This window comes from Dipodomys ordii, unplaced genomic scaffold (assembly GCF_000151885.1).
Source record: "Dipodomys ordii isolate 6190 unplaced genomic scaffold, Dord_2.0 Scaffold27, whole genome shotgun sequence".
Lineage (NCBI taxonomy): Eukaryota > Metazoa > Chordata > Mammalia > Rodentia > Heteromyidae > Dipodomys > Dipodomys ordii.
Genome location: NW_012267243.1, coordinates 17,559,941 through 17,560,187, shown reverse-complemented (window position 1 = coordinate 17,560,187; position 247 = coordinate 17,559,941).

Below are 247 nucleotides of genomic sequence, written 5' to 3'. Positions count from 1 at the left end.
GCGCGGCCCGCGTGGCCCGGACGGCTCTGGACCACGGTTCTCCCGGCCTTCGCCAAGAAGCTGTGCGCGTGCGCGGCATCTCTTCAGCGCTTTACAGCCCAGTCTGCAGGGAGGCGAGGATCTTCTCCGGGGTCTGCTCGGCTCGGGCCGGTCCGTGCGCGTGCGCAGTCTGCTGGATTTCAGGATTCGATCCGAGCCTCCGGAGCCGTGTGGCCACGTCCTCCCTCCGTCTCCTCGGAGTTTTCTC